At 39.8% G+C, this 20,610-nt stretch overlaps 1 long non-coding RNA gene across 1 annotated transcript in view; it reads right to left on the bottom strand.

Moving 5' to 3' along the window:
- The window catches only part of LOC124787821, a 33,724-nt gene that overhangs the window by 11,963 nt on the left and 1,151 nt on the right, over positions 1 to 20,610 (bottom strand). The window lies entirely within an intron of this gene.

Genomic DNA, 20,610 nt, shown 5'->3' on the forward strand with positions numbered 1-20,610 from the left:
TTTCAACTGGTACAGAGATTTCTGCAACAGATGCACAGGAAATGTGTTGTATTACTCTGTTGGGCATTGTTGTTGTTGTTGTTGTTGTTGTTGTGGTCTTCAGTCCTGAGACTGGTTTGATGCAGCTCTCCATGCTACTCTATCCTGTGCAAGCTTCTTCTTCTCCCAGTACCTACTGCAACCTACATCCTTCTGAATCTGCTTGGTGTATTCATCTCTTGGTCTCCCTCTATGATTTCAACCCCCCAATCCTATTCAACACCCCCTCATTAGTTATGTGATCTACCCATCTAATCTTCAGCATTCTTCTGTAGTACCACATTTCAAAAGCTTCTATTCTCTTCTTGTCTAAACTATTTATCATCCATGTTTCACTTCCATACATGGCTACACTCCGTACAAATACTTTCAGAAACGACTTCCTAACACTTACATCAATACTCGATGTTAACAAATTTCTCTTCTTCAGAAACGCTTTCCTTGCCATTGCCAGTCTACATTTTATATCCTCTCATCATCCGTTATTTTGCTCCCCAAATAGCAAAACCCCTTTACTACTTTAAGTGTCTCATTTCGTAATCTAATTCCCTCAGCATCACCCGACTTAATTCCACTACATTCCATTATCCCCATTTCGCTTTTGTTTATGTTCATCTTATATCTTCCTTTCAAGACACAATCCATTCCATTCAGCTGCTCTTCCAAGTCCTTTGCTGTCTCTGACAGAACTACAATGTCATCGGCAAACCTCAAAGTTTTTATTTCTTCTCCATGGATTTTAATACCTACTCCGAATTTTTCTTTTGTTTCCGTCACTGCTTGCTCAATATACAGATTGAATAACATCGGGGAGAGGCTACAACCCTGTCTCACTCCCTTCCCAACCACTGCTTCCCTTTCATGTCCCTCGACTCTCATAACTGCCATTTGGTTTTTATACAAATTGTAAATAGCCTTTCACTCCCTATATTTTACCCCTGCCACCTTCAGAATTTGAAAGAGAGTATTCCAGTCAACGTTGTCAAAAGCTTTCTCTAAGTCTACAAATGCTAGAAATGTATGTTTGCCTTTCCTTAATCTAGCTTCTAAGATAAGCCGTAGGGTCAGTATTGCCTCACGTGTTCCAATACTTCTACGGAATCCAAACTGATCTTCCCCAAAGTCGGCTTCTACTACTTTGTCCATTCGTCTGTAAAGAATTTGCGTTAGTATTTTGCAGCTGTGGCTTATTAAACTGATAGTTCGGTAATTTTCACATCTGTCAACACCTGCTTTCTTTCGGATTGGGATTATTATATTCTTCTTGAAGTCTGAGGGTACTTCGCCTGTCTCATACATCTTGCTCACCAGATGGTAGAGTTTTGTCAGGACTGGCTCTCCCAAGGCCGTCAGCAGTTCTAATGGAATGTTGTCTACTCCCAGGGCCTTGTTTCGACTCAGGTCTTTCAGTGCTCCGTCGAACTCTTCACGCAATATCATATCTCCCATTTCATCTTCATCTACATCCTCTTCCATTTCCACAATATTGTCCTCAAGTACATCGTCCTTGTATAGACCCTCTATATACTCCACCTTTCTGCTTTCCCTTCTTTGCTTAGAACTGGGTTTCCATCTGAGCTCTTGATATTCATACAAGTGATTCTCTTTTCTCGAAAGGTCTCTTTAATTTTCCTGTAGGCAGTATCTATCTTACCCCTAGTGAGATATGCCTCTACATCCTTACATTTATCCTCTAGCCATCCCTGCTCAGCCATTTTGCACTTCCTGTCGATCTCATTTTTGAAATGTTTGTATTCCTTTCTGCCTGCTTCATTTACTGCATTTTTATATTTTCTCCTTTCATCAATTAAATTCAATATTTCTTCTGTTACCCAAGGATTTCTACTAGCCCTCGTCTTTTTACCTACTTGATCCTTGGCTGCCTTCACTACTTCATCCCTCTAAGCTACCCATTCTTCTTCTACTGTATTTCTTTCCCCCATTCCTGCCATTTGTTCCCTTACACTCTCCCTGAAACTCTGTAAAACCTCTGGTATTTTCAGTTTATCCAGGTCCCATCTCCTTAAATTCCCACGTTTTTGCAGTTTCTTCAGTTTTAATCTACTGTTCATAACCAACAGATTGTGGTGAGAGTCCACATCTGCCCCTGGAAATGTCTTACAATTTAAAACCTGGTTCCTAAATCCCTGTCTTACCATTATATAATCTATCTGATACATTTTAGTATCTCCAGGGTTCTTCCATGTATACAACCTTGTTTCATGATTCTTGAACCAAGTGTTAGCAATGATTAAGTTATGCTCTGCACAAAATTCTACGTCGGCTTCCTCTTTCATTTCTTACTCCCAATCCATATTCACCCACTACATTCCCTTCTCTCCCTTTTCCTACTCCCGAATTCCAGTCACCGATGACTATTAAATTTTCGTCTCCCTTCACTATCTGAATAATTTCTTTGATTTCATCATACACTTCTTCAATTTCTTCGTCATCTGCAGAGCTAGTTGGCATATAAACTTGTACTACTGTAGTAGGCATGGGCTTAGTGTCTATCTTGACCACAATAATGCGTTCACTATGCTGTTTGTAGTAGCTTACCTGTACTCCTATTTTTTTATTCATTACTAAACCTACTCTTGCATTACCCCTATTTGACTTTGTATTTATAACCCTGTATTCGCCTGACCAAAAGTCTTGTTCCTCCTGCCACCGAACTTCACTAATTCCCACTATATCTAACTTTAACCTATTCATTTCCTTTCTTAAATTTTCTAACCTACCTGCCCGATTAAGGGATCTGACATTCCACACTCCGATCCGTAGAATGCCAGTTTTCTTTCTCCTGATAATGACGTCCTCTTGAGTAGTCCCCACCCAGAGATCATGTTGGGCATGACAATCAGTATCATGAGAAACACCACAAAAATGTACAAGGAATTATTAATTCATCAGCAAATGCAACTGTTAAAACTAAAATACAAATACAACAGCCTGAAGTTGAATTGCTGTCTCTGAAGAGATTGCAGGTATGTTCTGCTGGTGCAGAACACTGAAATACAAATAATAATCTCATCATATAAAAGGGTATGCTGTTACTGTAAGTCAGCCATAGAGGACAGGGAATTGTGCGCGTATATCAGAGATGGGACATATTTTAAAGGTAGCTTGACATCCATAAAAAGTTAATTCTATGTGTACTACTCAAGTAGTGAAAATGTGGGCACCTGTTTAATAAATTAACTGATGATCTGGAGAGAGTTCCAGCTCCTAAAACTAAAATTTTACATTGAGCTTTGTACATGAACTCAAATTTTAAGGATGAAATTGGTAATAACATTATGAATATTTAGGCATGGTAAAAATGGGATGTTGTTGTTGTTGTTGTGGTCTTCAGTCCTGAGACTGGTTTGATGCAGCTCTCCATGCTACTCTACCCTGCGCAAGCTTCTTCATCTCCCAGTACGTACTGCAGCCTACATCCCTCTGAATCTGCTTGGTGTATTCATCTCTCGGTCTCCCTCTACGAGTTTTACCCGCCACACTGCCCTCCAATACTAAATTGGTGATCCCTTGATGCCTCAGAACATGTCCTACCAACCGATCCCTTCTTCTAGTCAAGTTGTGCCACAAACTCCTCTTCTCCCCAATCCTATTCATTACCTCCTCATTAGTTATGTGATCTACCCATCTAATCTTCAGCATTCTTCTGTAGCACCACTTTTCGAAAGGTTCTATTCTCTTCTTGTCCAAACTAGTTATCGTCCATGTTTCACTTCCATAAATGGCTCCGCTCCATACAAATACTTTCAGAAACGACTTCCTGACACTTAAATCTATACTCGATGTTAACAAATTTCTCTTCTTCAGAAAAGCTTTCCTTGCCATTGCCAGTCTACATTTTATATCCTCTCACCATCAGTTATTTTGCTCCCCAAATAGCACAACTCCTTTACTACTTTAAGTGTCTCATTTCCTAATCAACTCCCTCAGCATCACCCGACTTAACTCGACTACATTCCATTATCCTCGTTTTGCTTTTGTTGATGTTCATCTTATCTCCTCCTTTCAAGACACTGTCCATTCCGTTCAACTGCTCTTCCAAGTCCTTTGCTGTCTCTGACAGAATTACAATGTCATGGACGAACCTCAAAGTTTTTATTTCTTGCTGCTACAATAGTAACAGAAAATTCAGCTTCCATCTCAAACGATACACTGAGGTGACAAAAGTCACGAGATGCCTCCTAATATCATGTTGGACCTCCTTTTGCCCAATGTAGGGCAGCAACTTGGTGTAGCATGGACTCAACAAGCTGTTTGAAGTCCACTGCAGAAATACTGAGCCGCAGTGTTTCTATAGTGATCTAGAATTGCGAAAGTGTTGGCAGGGCAGAATTTTGTGTACAAACTGACCTCTCGACTGTCTCACATATGTTCTACAGGATTCGTGTCGGACGATGTGAGTGGCCAAATCATTTGCTCGAATTGTCCAGATGTTCTTCAAACCAATAATGAAAAATTGCGGCCCAGTAACACAGTTCAGATGGACCAGAGGATTTGGTCCATTCCATGTAAACAGTCCACACCAATAAGAAGCCACCACTAGCTTGCATTCTTGACAACCTGGGTCCATAGCTTCAAAGGGTTCTTGCCACACTTAAACCCTACCACCAGCTTCTATCAACTGGAACAGGGGAACATCCGACAAGGCAATGGCTTCCCAGTCATTTAGCGTCCAACTGATGTGGTCACTGGCTCAGAAGAGGCACTGCATGTGATGTCATGCTGTTTGCAAAGGCACTCACATCAGTCATCTGCTGCCGTAGCCCATTAATGCCAAATTTCACTGCACTGTCCTAAAGGATACAGTCACACATTGATTTCTATGGTTATTTCACTCAATGTTGCTTGTCTGTTAGCACTGGCAACTCTACACAAACACTGCTGCTCTCAGTCGTCACGTGAAGACTGTAGGCCATTGTGTTGTCCGTGGTGAGAGGTAATGCCTGAAATTTGGTATTCTCACCACACTCTTGATGCTGCGGGTCTTGGAATATTGAATTCCCTAATGAATTCCAAATTGGGATGCCCCACACTCTAGTTCCAAGTAACATTCCATGTTCAAAGTCTGTTAATTCCCATCATGTGGCCATAACCATGGTGGAAACCTTTTCACATGAATTCCCTGAGTACAAGTGAGAGCTCTGCCAATGAAGTGCCCTTTTCTACCCTGTGTGTGCAATACTACCACCATCTGTACAGGGTTATTACAAATGATTGAAGCGATTTCACAGCTCTACAATAACTTTATTATTTGAGATATTTTCACAATGCTTTGCACACACATACAAAAACTCAAAACGTTTTTTTAGGCATTCACAAATGTTCGATATGTGCCCCTTTAGTGATTCGGCAGACATCAAGCCGATAATCAAGTTCCTCCCACACTCGGCGCAGCATGTCCCCATCAATGAGTTTGAAAGCATCGTTGATGCGAGCTCGCAGTTCTGGCACGTTTCTTGGTAGAGGAGGTTTAAACACTAAATCTTTCACATAACCCCACAGAAAGAAATCACATGGGGTTAAGTCGGGAGAGCGTGGAGGCCATGACATGAATTGCTGATCATGATCTCCACCACGACCGATCCATCGGTTTTCCAATCTCCTGTTTAAGAAATGCCGAACATCATAATGGAAGTGCGGTGGAGCACCATCCTGTTGAAAGATGAAGTCGGCGCTGTCGGTCTCCAGTTGTGGCATGAACCAATTTTCCAGCATGTCCAGATACACGTGTCCTGTAACGTTTTTTTTGCAGAAGAAAAAGGGGCCGTAAACTTTAAAACGTGAGATTGCACAAAACACGTTAACTTTTGGTGAATTGCGAATTTGCTGCACGAATGCGTGAGGATTCTCTACCGCCCAGATTCGCACATTGTGTCTGTTCACTTCACCATTAAGAAAAAATGTTGCTTCATCACTGAAAACAAGTTTCGCACTGAACGCCTCCTCTTCCATGAGCTGTTGCAACCGTGCCGAAAATTCAAAGCGTTTGACTTTGTCATCGGGTGTCAGGGCTTGTAGCAATTGTAAACGGTAAGGCTTCTGCTTTAGCCTTTTCCGTAAGATTTTCCAAACCGTTGGCTGTGGTACGTTTAGCTCCCTGCTTGCTTTATTCGTCGACTTCCGCGGGCTACGCGTGAAACTTGCTCGCACGCGTTCAACCGTTTCTTCGCTCACTGCAGGCCGACCCGTTGATTTCCCCTTACAGAGGCATCCAGAAGCTTTAAACTGCGCATCCCATCGCCGAATGGAGTTAGCAGTTGGTGGATCTTTGTTGAACTTCGTCCTGAAGTGTCGCTGCACTGTTATGACTGATGTGAGCGCATTTCAAGCACGACATACGCTTTCTCGGCTCCTGTCACCATTTTGTCTCACTGCGCTCTCGAGCGCTCTGGCGGCACAAACCTGAAGTGCGGCTTCAGCCGAACAAAACTTTATGAGTTTTTCTATGTATCTGTAGTGTGTTGCGACCATAAGTCAATGAATGGAGCTACAGTGAATTTATGAAATCGCTTCAATCACTTGTAATAGCCCTGTATATCTGCATATCACTAACCACTGATTTCTGTCATCTCAGTGTATAAGTGTGTTTGGACGTAAACAGTGAAAACTGCAGTGTACAGGATAAACTAGAACTCCACTGATAAAAGTTTCAGAGGTTGTTCAGGGAGCATTTTGGTAAAAGGGGCTAAAGTCTCTGGCACATCATTATAGGATTACTGTATTTTGCTTGGTTTTTTGCTCTAACTAGCTTTGTATCTGTATTGCACTGAAAATAATACATTAGAGTGTAAATGTTGATGGTACACACTGTGCATCTTGTCTGAATACAAACCCGTTCCATTCACTCATGGTACTTTCTGCTGACAATAGTAATTCTCACTTTATCTCTCACCCTTAAATTTGGTTACTTCTGGCTCAGATTTGTTTTTCCGGCAATGTTAGTTGTACGTGTCTGTTCTGTGTTGTATCTTTTGCTGGCTGCATATTGCAGACTTTCTCACCACTGTGAAGGTATTTACACAGAGACAAAAGTAATTATGGCAACAAACAGAATACACCTACATCATAATAACATTATTGGGTCATTCCCTGTCAAGGAGAAATCTTCCAGCTTGGCAAGCCGTTGTTACTATCTAAAGAGCTTGCTTCTGGGCATAGTGGTACAACTTTTTGTGCCCAACACTTAAATGATGCAAGTAAAGTTCAGAGAGCAAAGCTTTTGGCTCAATCAACATGAAAACAGCTGAGCAGCTAAAAAGGATAACCACATCTGATATTAAACTAGGCCAAAAATGTGTCCATCCTGTAGAACTGTATTTTATACAATGAAGTATTCACAAATGGAAGTCACGCTTCAATCAGCTGAAGATGAGAAGACTAATGTTTCTCACAATTTGAATGCAAACTTAAAGGCTGTTGGGATATCACCATTAAAGTTTCAGTGAACTGGAACAAAGGATACAAAAGGCTATGCAAAGTAAAAAATACACCAAATTAAAGGTGAAATTATTAAGAAAATTGCAGCAGTTGGAAGTTTTGATCCCAGTGAACTGGAGTAAGCACACACAAGCAAGCAATTTTTGACTTGTTTAGATTACAGTCAGCTGACCCAAGAAATGAAAGAAAAATTACATATATCAAATCATAATGAGAGAATTCAAATTTTGACCTTTGTTCCCCAAAGCTGCTCTATCAAAAAGTTATGGGAGAATTTTGTGTTCCAGAAAGAATGGTAAGAAAGGCTACAAAATTAGAAGTTGAACAGGGAATATTGGCACAGCCCAAAGGTAAATGCGGGGAAAAGATTTCTGAGACTGTGAAGGCAAGAGTCACTGTATTTTTATGATGAACAATTTAGCCGGATTTTTATACGTAAAAAGGACTGTATTACTGCTCAAATAGGTGGGGGAAAAGGTTCAAAAAGAAAAGTATTTTTATTGAACAACTTAAAAGAAGTGTTTGTTGCTTACTACAATAAAAATGGATTGGAAATAGGATTTTCCAAATTTTGTGAATTAAGGCCGAAGTGGTATGTGACTGTAGGTGCAGCTGGTTCACATTCAGTTTGTATCTGCACAATACATCAGAATGTGAACCTAATGTTGGCACACAGTCCAATAAAAGAAGATTATGAAATTTTACCGAGCAAAATTGTCAGTAATTTGGAAAAGAAGGATTGCATGCTTTGTCACCGTGAAGTATGTTCAGGAACAGAAGCTCTAAAGGAATGTTTAGAAAGTATTTCTGCAGATATTGATCCTGAGGATCCAATTCAGTTTAAACAGTGGATTTACACTAACAGCATTGAAGAATTAGTTACAAAATTTTGGCCCTTCCTACTCACCACTATATTGCAAAGCATCAGGGCAAGTATCTGCAATTGACTAAATGTCCCCAACCAAGAATATTGATTGATTAATGGATTTTGCCGAAAATTATTCCTTTATTTTCCAAAATGCAGTTCAAGGATTTCATTGGGAAGATAGCCAAGCTATCTTACATCCATTTGTCTTTTACTACAACGATAATGAAAGAACTAAAAAGCATCAGCTACTGCATGATCAGTGACTGCCTCCAACATGACACAGTCGCAGTGCACGTGTTTTTAACTTAATTCATCAAATCCCAGAGGTGCACTTTCATAGAAATTAAGCATATTCATTATTTTAGTGACAGTTATGCTGCCAAGTACAAAAATTTTGAGAACTTTCTAAATCTTTGCCATTGTCAAAAAGATTTTTTCATTACTGAAGAATGGATTTTTTTTTTTAACAAGCCATGGGAAATCACCATGTGGTGGAAATGGAGGCACAGTTAAGCATTTAGCAGCAAGAGCTAGTCTCCAGCATCCAGTGGAAAAGCAAATCTTAACCAACAGATCTGTTTGAATATCTCAAAGCAAATGTGCAAGGCATTGAATTTATTTATACCAAAAAAAAGTTATTTAATATGCAAAAATTAATCAACAGAAGCGTTTTGAGGATGGATGTACAGTTTCTGGTACAAGGGAGCATCACCATTTTGTACCAGTTGATGAAAAGTGACTTCAGATTCATAGAGTAACCTGCTAGATACCCACATTCAGGCTTGGGAACCTGCGAGATACCCACGTTCAGGCTTGGAAACCTGCAGTAAGGAACCCCACCTGTGGCTGACTTTGCCTAGCTGTCAGGCGTGGCCCTTGGCAATGGGGTTGCCAGTCACTAAGACTGGTAGTGGCATAGTCACCATGGACCAATATAAGGATTTTTCTCAGCTTACAAAAAAATGTTAACAGTTTAGGGCAGAATTTTTGCACCTTCCCCAAAGAGACACAAAAACGGAAATAAGTAGTTGTAATAGAACGAAATGTGCTCCTTAGACTGGTTGTAGTGAATGTAATGTGGTATGTGCCACTGGTCGTAGTGAATGTAATGTCGTACGTGCCCATTTTGAGACATACGACTTTGAATGTGGGTATAATTTGGTACGTTCATATTTTTTAGCAAATTTAGAGGATGATTTTTTAGCAAATTTACTGGGTGGTAACACAGATATTTCACAAAGCTTACCTTGTGTGTTTAATTACTAACAGCCAGACAGGCAATAGTTTGGCAAAAGACCGGGTCCATAGTGCCCTACTTATGTCTTGTTAAACTATGGGGTAATTTGTCGCGACATGATTTGTTGCCCACTTTGAACTGAGATTATGTCAAACACATTGCTCTCTGAACTTTACTAGGATCATTTATGTGCTGAGCACAAAAAGTTGAACCACCACACTCAGAAGCAAGGGGCTTGCTCTTTTAGATTAGGAACAGTGGCATGCCAAGCTTGACGATTTCTTCGTGACTATTCACTCTCCGAAAAAGTGGTCCCCATAAAAATGGCTCTAGTACCTCAACCAAGTTACATGTGAACCTGAAAGTTTGTAGAAGTCTGTGCAGGTCCTTCAGGAACAAACTGTATAAATTTCATCAAAACTGAAGATGGTCAAACTGGGAGCCCTAGGACACTTGAATGGAATGACCCTCTTATTCTCTGACAGGCCATTGGACACAATACGTTCCCGATACCAAAATATTCAGAAAATGTGCCTGAACACACTGTCAAAGTTTGTTGGTGTAGTTCTGGTTCACCCTGTATATATATAAGGGTCCACAGGAAAAAAGGAGTTAAGTCAAAAATTGAAATTTTAGGTTATTACAGTTTCAGAAAGCTTTCAACATGCTGCTTTTATCAGTTTTTGTTTCATGGAAAGAAGGGGGTTAGTCTCAGAGTTACAGCAGTTTAAAAATATAGCGTCCACGGGAAAAAGGAGGTAAGTCAATATGAAACTAGGAAAATAAGGGGGTTAGTCAGTTGGCATCACTGATCACAGCTGCTGAGCTGTTGTTTACGTTCCATTGTCTATGATTATCAGGTGTTGAGTATGTGCTGTTGGAGAGGTTAAGTTGGTGCTTTGTGTGTTGTGTGAATTGTTTCGTTTGTTTTACATTTCAACTGAAATGTGGAAGTGAACATGAAAAACGAAGATGAGGAAAGTATCACCTTCAGCCAACTGTCATATTCGATGAAGAAAATGAAGAGAACAAGTTGACTTTCTGACGTGAGGAAAAAACTTTTATCATCCACCCATGAATTAGGGCCAGACTGTAAATGTTCCAGATTGAAATGTTTTCAGAGTACCACTGACGCAGAACGTGGGTATATTATATCTAATTACAACAAAATGACTGTGAATGAGCAGAATGCTTACTTGGCAGGCCTAATTAATGTAAATAGTATATGGTAAAAGAGACCCAGGCAACCAGAAAATGAAGCTAAATTTTGTGACAACAGTTATTCACATCATTTAAGAGTGAAGAGGGAGAATTCTGTCACTGAAGTTAATGTTTGTTCTAAAACCTTTACATCCTTACAAAAAAAAAGGAAAAAAATGGAAGTACTACACCATTATCTGAAAAAAAGGTGTGAGTCCTAAGGATGGCCGAGGGCAACACGCTAATCGGCAATATCATGTGACATCGGAGGCACTTGACACAAGTTCGCCAGCACATTAGTTCATTTAAAGGTGAGAAAAGGAGAAGCTTCTGCAGCGGTCTGGACAGAGAACTCAGAAAGAGACTCATAAAATGTCTTGTATGGAGTGTTCTTCTATATGGCGCTGAAACATGGACTATGAGGAAAAAAGACAGAGAAAGGCTGGAGGCTTTTGAGATCTGGACATGGCGGAAGATGGAAAGAATAAGTCGGATGGACAGAGTAAAAAATGAAGAGGTACTGAGAAGAGAGGGAGAGAAAAGACAGTTACTAGATGTAATAAAGAGAAGAAAAAGAAACTGGATTGGGCATATACTAAGAAAGAATGACGGACTGATAAAAACAGTTTTAGAAGGTTATGTAGAAGGGAAAAGGAAGAGAGGAAGGAAGAGATTCCAGATACTGGATGACATGATGGACGGTACAACATACAGCAGCCTTAAGAAGGAAGCAATGGATCGCAGAAAATGGAGAGGCAAAGGACCTGCTAATATAGCAGATAACTGATGATGATGATGAAGCCATTACAGCTGGAAAACCTCTAAGAAAGTGTATCTACCACTAGATCTTAACATCAATATGATGTATGAGTTATTTAAGAAAACATACACTACTCAATCTGTGTCGATGAAAAATATAGACTTGTTTTCAATAAAGAATTTAACGTCGGTTTCGAGTACCCTAGAATGGACACTTGTAGTTACTGTGATAGGCATGCTGCCAAAATTCAAGCCATCGAACATGCTTTGAAATCGTACCAGGAAAACAGCTCAGAAAGGGCGAGTGCTCAGAAAGGGCGAGTGTGAGAGGGGGGGGGAATAAATAAATATCAACTGTCAACGGTGAAAAACTTCACTTATTAAAATCTGACATGTTTTATATTCATAAAAGAAGTTATAAAGCAAACAGCAGGGCATCAAAAGAACATGAAAGTAATACCATGGATTTCCAGAAGAACTTACCTATCCCTAACATCACAACTAACAATTTGTACTACAAGAGACAGTTAACATTGTGCATGTCTAATATTCATATATTGTCAACAGATGAATCATATTTCTTTGTGTATGATGAAGAGTAGCCTACAAAGGGTCTAATGAGGTCTCTTCCTTTTTGTTTCATTTTATGATGACAATTCTTGATTCCTCTGTTAGAAAATTACACGTATCTTCAGACTCTTGCAGGGGTGGGGGGGGTGGGGGTGGGGGAGGTTGGAGGGGGCATAACAAGAACTGGACTAATTTCTGCCTGCTGCATCACATCATTCATCACGTCAAGAGACTTGAGCAAATGAAAATGACTTTTCCAATCCGTAGCCACTCGTACCTCAAATGTGATCGTAACATGGCCATATATACAGGGTGAGTCGCGTAAGACGTAACACCCCTATTATTCCGTTGTCGATTGCACGTATCGACAAGCGATGTTCGGCGAATCATAGCCGACTATGGGGCACATACTTTGGTACTTGCACAATAATCACAATGTTTATATTGACCAAGATAATGAGGAAAGTACATGTTTTTTTAAATCGGATGCTACAATTTTTTTTACCATCATTAAAATGCTCTGGAAAAGACGCATATAGTGATGTAACGCATGTTGCTATTGTGATTCAAACTTCGTTTAAAAGATGCTTAAAAGATGTTTTGTGCAGAAGAGGTTAGGCAGTTTTTTCCCCAGCTGCCAAAAGTGGAAAAAGGACAAAAGCATAACAAGAAACTGTATCATCAAGATGACACTGTTATTCCAAAACCAATAAGTGCAAGTGCTAAGAAGCGGACCCAGAGGGAACTGAATAAAAAATGAATGAACATCGTTTACAAAGAAACTGTTTGGGCCTACAAAGTTTTGTTCTGTTTATAAAGAATTTTTGCACATTCATTTGTTACATTTTTAATGACATCTTAAATAATACTGATAGTTGTAATTGTACTAGGTTTAACGAAGTTAATGAATCAGCAACATTTACTGACATTGCCCCTTTTATGATGACTTACCCCCTATTTCCCAACAAAAAATTAAAGTTATTCGATATAATATTTTCTTTAGATTGTTACAGTACGTTTACACAAAAACCTTGTAGACTTCTCTAACGACTATAAGTAAGGCTATACGAAACATAAATTTCAAGAGAACTAGCTAAAAATTGCATTCGGTACAGAAGGTTTGGTGTTAAAATCTTCTTTCTTGAAAAATTAAGAAGAACTGACTAACCCCCTCTTTATGATCTTGGTCTGTCAGATAATCACAGCCAAATAATAAACTGTAGACCTATAAGAGAATACTCTCTAGGTCTAAAATATATATTGTTTGAAGGCAATCTGAAAAACAAATCTGGGAAGAAGTACATACACAAAACAATGTAAATGTAAAATTCTCTACATTCTGCACATTGTCCAAACCAATTTTTTAAGAGACCTTTACAAAAGTGACTGCTTCAGCAGCAGCAGCTAAGGAAAATAAATCAATTACTGTGGGTGTTAGAAGGTCCTCTGATAATGTTAAATAGCTTGGTTTTTTACCAGACTACTAAACCAGAGTTCCTAAATTATCACCACAGTTAGAAAGAAATATACAGGAGTGTATTGTTTGCTGAAAAAATAATTGAATGGCTGAATGATACACAATAAAGAAAATAAAAGAAAACTATACCACGCATCATAACAAAGAAACTGTGAAAAGCTGACACAAGTACAACATACAAATCAATGATAGGAGTAGATTAACAGAAACTCCACAACATTAGAATTTTGTAAATGACTACTTCTCAGTTACTGCAAAGAAACAACAATGAAACTTTCCTGTTGGAGCAGCCAAAATTAGTTATATAGCCAACACAACAATGATATATTTTGTAACACAGCAAGAAGTCAGGAAGACGTTTATTTAAAATAATAATAATAACAGTAATGGAGGTGTGCAATGTCTGTTCTAAAGGCATGCACGGACAGAGTACAAATTCTATTAACACAGATTAGGAATGAATCTCTTAGTTCAGGTATTTTCCAGACTATCCCATACACAGGTTGTGCTGTTATTAAAGAAAGTTAATGTTGTAAGACATTTCCAGTGGCAGATGTGGACTCTGACCACAATCTATTGGTTATGAACTGTAGATTAAAACTGAAGAAACTGCAAAAATGTGGAAATTTAAAAAGATGGAACCTGGATAAACTGACTAAACCAGAGGTTGTACAGAGTTTCAGGGAGAGCATAAGGGAACAACTGACAGGAATTGGGGAAAGAAATACATTGGAAGAAGAATGGGTAGCTTTGAGGGATGAAGGAGTGAAGGCAGCAGAGGATCAAGTAGGTAAAAAAACAAGGGCTAGTAGAAATCCTTGGGTAACAGAAGAAATATTGAATTTAATTGATGAAAGGAGGAAATATAAAAAATACAGTAAATGAAGCAGGCAAAAAGGAATACAAAGATCTCAAAAATTGGATCAACAGGAAGTGCAAAATGCCTAAGCAGGGATGGCTAGAGGACAAATGTAAGGATGTAGAGGGTTATCTCACTAGGGGTAAGATAGATACTGCCTACAGGAAAATTAAAGAGACCTTTGGAGAAAAGAGAACCACTTGCATGAATATCAAGAGCTCAGATGGAAACTCAGTTCTAAGCAAAGAAGGGAAAGCAGAAAGGTGGAAGGAGTATATAGAAGGTCTATACAAGGATGTTGTACTTGAGGACAATATTATGGAAATGGAAGAGGATGAAGATGAAATGGGAGATATGTTACTGTGTGAAGAGTTGGACAAAGCACTGAAAGACCTGAGTTGAAACAAGGCCCCGGGAGTAGACAACATTCCATTAGAACTAATGACAGCCTTGGGAGAGCCAGTCCTGGCAAAACTCCACCATCTGGTGAGCAAGATGTATGACACAGGCGAAATACCCTCAGACTTCACGAAGAATATAATAATTCCAATCCCAAAGAAAGCAGGTGTTGACAGATGTGAAAATTACCAAACTATCAAAAAAGAAAGATGATGAAACTTACCAAACAAAAGCGCTGGCAGGTCGATAGACACACAAGCAAACACAAACATACACACAAAATTCAAGCTTTCGCAACAAACTGTTGCCTCATCAGGAAAGAGGGAAGGAGAGGGAAAGACAAAAGGATGTGGGTCCTTTTGTCCTTCCCTCTCCCTCCCTCCCTCCTGACGAGGCAACAGTTTGCCGCGAAAGCCTGAATTCTGTGTGTATGCTTGTGCTTGTCCGTGCGTCCTTCAACCCGCCAGCGCCTTCGTTTGGTATGTCACATCATCTTTGTTTTTTTTATATATATATATATATATATAAAAAGAAAAATGATGAAACTCACCAAACAAAAGCGCTGGCAGGTCGATAGACACACAAGCAAACACAAACATACACACAAAATTCCAGCTTTCGCAACCAACGGCCGCCCCGTCAGGAAAGAGGGAAGGAGAAGGAAAGACAAAAGGATATGGGTTTTAAGGGAGAGGGTAAGGAGTCATTCCAATCCCGGGAGCGGAAAGACTTACCTTAGGGGGAAAAAAGGACAGGTATACACTCGCACACACACACATATCCATCCACACATACACAGACACAAGCAGACATTTGTAAAGGCAAAGAGTTTGGGCAGAGATGTCAGTCGGGGCGGATGTACAGAGGCAAAGATGAAGTTGAAAGACAGGTGAGGTATGAGCGGCGGCAAATAGAAATTAGCGGAGATTGAGGCCTGGCGGATAGCGAGAAGAAAGGATATGCTGAAGGGCAAGTTCCCATCTCCGGAGTTCTGACAAACCTGTCAGAACTCCGGAGATGGGAACTTGCCCTTCAGCATATCCTTTCTTCTCGCTATCCGCCAGGCCTCAATCTCCGCTAATTTCTAATTTCTATTTGCCGCCGCTCATACCTCACCTGTCTTTCAACTTCATCTTTGCCTCTGTACATCCGCCCCGACTGACATCTCTGCCCAAACTCTTTGCCTTTACAAATGTCTGCTTGTGTCTGTGTATGTGTGGATGGATATGTGTGTGTGTGCGAGTGTATACCTGTCCTTTTTTCCCCCTAAGGTAAGTCTTTCCGCTCCCGGGATTGGAATGACTCCTTACCCTCTCCCTTAAAACCCATATCCTTTTGTCTTTCCTTCTCCTTCCCTCTTTCCTGACGGGGCGGCCGTTGGTTGCGAAAGCTGGAATTTTGTGTGTATGTTTGTGTTTGCTTGTGTGTCTATTGACCTGCCAGCGCTTTTGTTTGGTGAGTTTCATCATTTTTCTTTTTTTATATATATATATATATATATATATATATATATAATGGAAGGAAACATTCCACGTGGGAAAAATTATATATAAAAACAAAGATGAGGTGACTTACCGAACAAAAGCGCTGGCAGGTCGATAGACACACAAACAAACACAAACACACACACAAAATTCAAGCTTTCGCAACAAACTGTTGCCTCATCAGGAAAGAGGTAAGGAGAGGGGAAGACGAAAGGAAGTGGGTTTTAAAGGAGAGGGTAAGGAGTCATTCCAATCCCGGGAGCGAAAAGACTTACCTTAGGGGGAAAAAAGGACAGGTATACACTCGCACACACGCACATATCCATCCACACATACAGACACAAGCAGATGTCTGCTTGTGTCTGTATGTGTGGATGGATATGTGCGTGTGTGCGAGTGTATACCTGTCCTTTTTTCCCCCTAAGGTAAGTCTTTTCGCTCCCGGGATTGGAATGACTCCTTACCCTCTCCTTTAAAACCCACTTCCTTTCGTCTTCCCCTCTCCTTACCTCTTTCCTGATGAGGCAACAGTTTGTTGCGAAAGCTTGAATTTTGTGTGTGTGTTTGTGTTTGTTTGTGTGTCTATCGACCTGCCAGCGCTTTTGTTCGGTAAGTCACCTCATCTTTGTTTTTATATATATATATATATATATATATATATAAAAAAAACAAAGATGTTGTGACATACCAAACGAAGGCGCTGGCGGGTTGAAGGACGCACGGACAAGCACAAGCATACACACAGAATTCAGGCTTTCGCGGCAAACTGTTGCCTCGTCAGGAGGGAGGGAGGGAGAGGGAAGGACAAAAGGACCCACATCCTTTTGTCTTTCCCTCTCCTTCCCTCTTTCCTGATGAGGCAACAGTTTGTTGCGAAAGCTTGAATTTTGTGTGTATGTTTGTGTTTGCTTGTGTGTCTATCGACCTGCCAGCGCTTTTGTTTGGTAAGTTTCATCATCTTTCTTTTTAGATATATTTTTCCCACGTGGAATGTTTCCCTCTATTATATTCATATCATTAATTTGTTACCAAACTATCAGTTTAATAAGTCACAGCTGCAAAATACTAATGTGAATTCTTTACAGATGAATGGAAAAACTGGTAGAAGCCGACCTCAGGGAAGATCAGTTTGGATTCCATAGAAATATTGGAACACATGAGGCAATACTGACCCTACGACCTATCTTAGAAAATAGATTAAGGAAAGGCAAACCTATGTTTCAAGCATTTGTAGACTTAGAGAAACCTTTTGACAATGTTGCTGGATTACTCTCTTTCATATTCTGAAGGTGGCAGGGGTAAAATACAGGGAGCAAAAGGCTATTTACAATTTGTACAGAAACCAGATGGTGGTAATAAGAGTCGAGGGACATGAAAGGGAAGCAGTGGTTGGGAAGGGAGTGAGACAGGGTTGTAGCCTCTCCCTGATGTTATTAAATCTGTATATTGAGCAAGCAGTAAAGGAAACAAAAGAAAAATTCGGAGTAGGTATTAAAATCCATGGAGAAGAAATAAAAACTCTGAGGTTCGCCCATGACATTGGGATTCTGTCAGAGACAGCAAAGGACTTGGAAGAGCAGTTGAACGGAATGGACAGTGTCTTGAAAGGAGGATATAAGATGAACATCAACAAAAGCAAAACGAGGATAATGGAATGTAGTCGAATTAAGTCGGGTGATGCTGAGGGAATTAGATTAGGAAATGAGACACTTAAAGTAGTAAAGGAGTTTTGTTATTTGGGGAGCAAAATAACTGATGATTGTCGAAGTAGAGAGGATATAAAATGTAGACTGGCAATGGGAAGGAAAGCGTTTCTGAAGAAGAGAAATTTGTTAACATCGAGTATTGATTTAAGTGTTAGGAAGTCGTTTCTGAAAGTATTTGTATGGAGGGTAGCCATGTATGGAAGTGAAACATGGATAGTTTAGACAAGAAGAGAATAGAAGCTTTCGAAATGTGGTGCTACAAAAGAATGCTGAAGATTAGATGGGTAGATCACATAACTAATGAGGGGGTGTTGAATAGGATTGGGAAGAAGAGAAGTTTGTGGCACAACTTGACTAGAAGAAGGGATCGGTTGGTAGGACATGTTCTGAGGCATCGAGGGATCACCAATTCAGTATTGGAGGGCAGTGTGGAGGATAAAAATCATAGAAGGAGACCAAGAGATGAATAGACTAAACGGATTCAGAAGGATGGATGTAGGTTGCAGTACGTACTGGGAGATGAAGAAGCTTGCACAGGATAGAGTAGTTTGTAGAGCTGCGTCAAACCAGTCTCAGGACTGAAGACCACAACAACAACAACAACAATAATATGAAAAATATTGAAAACTACAGACCAGCTTATCCTATTTTCCTCATTCTCAAAAATAGGCCTAATACAATAAATTGTGAAAGACAGAGTAATAAGTTATCAGAATAAATACAAGCTTCTTAACGGAGCACAGTTTGGTTTCTGAGGTAGCAGAAGTATAGTTTCTGCCAATATAGTATATAACAGTGGTACTTGAAGGTCTCAATAGGGATGACTATGTACCAGGCTTATTTCTAGGCCTGATCAAGGGTTTTTGCACTGTCGACCATTAAATATTACTAAACAAACTAGAAGGACTAAATATAAGAGGAACAGCTAATGAGTGATTCCGGTCATTCACATGGGTGTTCCACAGAGAAGTATATTGAAACCGTTCTATTCTTAATAGCAGTATACACCAGTGACTTTCCAGGCAATATAAGAGATGAAGAAAAAATTATCTTTGCAAATGACAGCAACATTACAGTCACAGATAAAATGACAGAACACCTAGATGATGAGGCAAATGAAACTGTCAAGGATGTGTACAACTGCACAGAGTGTAATAGCATGAATTTCAGTTTGAGGAGGAAAACTAACTCTGCTACTTGTAGCATACATAATAAGTATGTAGACTTTGTAGCAAACACAAAGCATTTAGGAATGAGCATTGATTTTCAGTTGACATGGAGATATTGCCCACGAGAATGTCATCAAAATCCTTTGTCCTTACGTTCCTGTCATCAATGTGTAACATCAAGTGCTTTGTGGTGACATACATTCCTACAGTTACTTTATTCTTAGTTACAGTATGAGTTTCTGTTCTGGGGATCAAATGTACAAAATGTGGACGCAGTTTTCAAATTGCAGGAAATGACCACGAGGATAGTAACTAAAAATAGTAGTTGGGCTCATTGTCAAAGAATATTTAAAAAGACTGTGTATCCTTGATGTGTCAAGTGAATTCATTTACCAATCTGTTGCATATGTCAGTTACTATATCACAAAATGTCATATACATGATCATGGAACAAGAGCCATTTAAGACTTACATTTGCCTAGGAAAAACAGGCAAAAAGTTTCTTATCAGCATTTTCTTTCAGGGATTAAAATTGTACAATAATTTGCCTAAGAAAATTAAATAGATAACAAAACACCTTTATTTATATGATTGTCGAAAGCCTGCCTCTTAAATATTGCACACAGTGCAGTTAAAGTTTATTTGGAGAATTCAGGATAGAGGTTTTTATAGAGGGAAACATTCAACGTGGGAAAAATATATCTAAAAACAAAGATGATGAGACTTACCAAACAAAAGCGCTGGCAGGTCGATAGACACACAAACAAACACAAACATACACACAAAATTCTAGCTTTTGCAACCAACGGTTGCTTCGTCAGGAAAGAGGGAAGGAGAGGGAAAGACGAAAGGATGTGGGTTTTAAGGGAGAGGGTAAGGAGTCATCCCAATCCCGGGAGCGGAAAGACTTACCTTAGGGGGAAAAAAAGGACGGGTATGCGCGCGCACACACTCACTCACACACACACACACACACACACACACACACACACACACATATATATATATATCCATGTCTGCTTGTGTCTGTGTATGTGTGTGTGTGTGTGTGTGTGTGTGTGTGTGTGTGTGTGTGTGTGTGTGTGTATACCCGTCCTTTTTTCCCCCTGAGGTAAGTCTTTCCGCTCCCGGGATTGGGATGACTCCTTACCCTCTCCCTTAAAACCCACATCCTTTCGTCTTTCCCTCTCCTTTCCTCTTTCCTGACGAAGCAACCGTTGGTTGCGAAAGCTAGAATTTTGTGTGTATGTTTGTGTTTGTTTGTGTGTCTATCGACCTGCAAGTATGTGCAAATACAGGAGAATTATATGTTAGGTATAGCTTCAGCTTCTTCTTTTGCCTTATCCCACCATTCCAATGGTGTCGGCATTGTTATATGGGTTGAT

The sequence above is a fragment of the Schistocerca piceifrons genome, chromosome 3 (genome assembly GCF_021461385.2).
Source record: "Schistocerca piceifrons isolate TAMUIC-IGC-003096 chromosome 3, iqSchPice1.1, whole genome shotgun sequence".
Lineage (NCBI taxonomy): Eukaryota > Metazoa > Arthropoda > Insecta > Orthoptera > Acrididae > Schistocerca > Schistocerca piceifrons.